A 708-nucleotide genomic window follows, 5' to 3' on the forward strand; every position below is an offset into this window, starting at 1 on the left:
AACTCAATGCAGTTTGGAACAGTGTTTTCCTGTCAATGCCATGGTGTTCTGTTTCACTTGTCAGGTACATATGGAAGGGTTGAGAAGGAAGCCATTATTTTTTTCCCTATTTTCTTTTGCGTGTTCTTCTCTGAACTCTTTCATGTCAGCCGAGCTCCTTGAGTAGTGTGTCCCTGTAGTTCAATTCTCTGAACTCAGACCACAAGCATCACCGACCAGTCTGTTCTTTTTGCTCCCCTACTTTTATTTCTTCACCGATGTATCATATCATATCTTCTTAGAGCAACTCAATGCAGTTTGGAACAGTGTTTTCCTGTCAATGCCATGGTGTTCTGTTTCACTTGTCAGGTACATATGGAAGGGTTGAGAAGGAATGGTTCAAAGAAGAGACACAAAACGCAGCAAAGCAAAATCTTACTAAAACAAAAACGCAGCTCGCGCTCAAAGTTGAACTGGCCAAACAGAAGCGCGGATCCAATGTTGAATTCCCAAAATTACAACCACGCTAAACATGGGTAGAAATTTTGTTCCCAAATACAGGATGGCTTCGCGTCTTTGTAGATCCGTTTGTCAAACAAGTTGATGACGGCTAGACCGCAAAATGCTACTCCCTCCGTCTCATAATGTGAGAGCGTTTTTTACACTAGAGTAGATGCCTATCATGGCCATGGGTGAGCGGTGGCACGCCAGAGCAGCACACCACACCTT

The sequence above is a fragment of the Triticum aestivum genome, chromosome 6B (assembly GCF_018294505.1).
Source record: "Triticum aestivum cultivar Chinese Spring chromosome 6B, IWGSC CS RefSeq v2.1, whole genome shotgun sequence".
NCBI lineage: Eukaryota > Viridiplantae > Streptophyta > Magnoliopsida > Poales > Poaceae > Triticum > Triticum aestivum.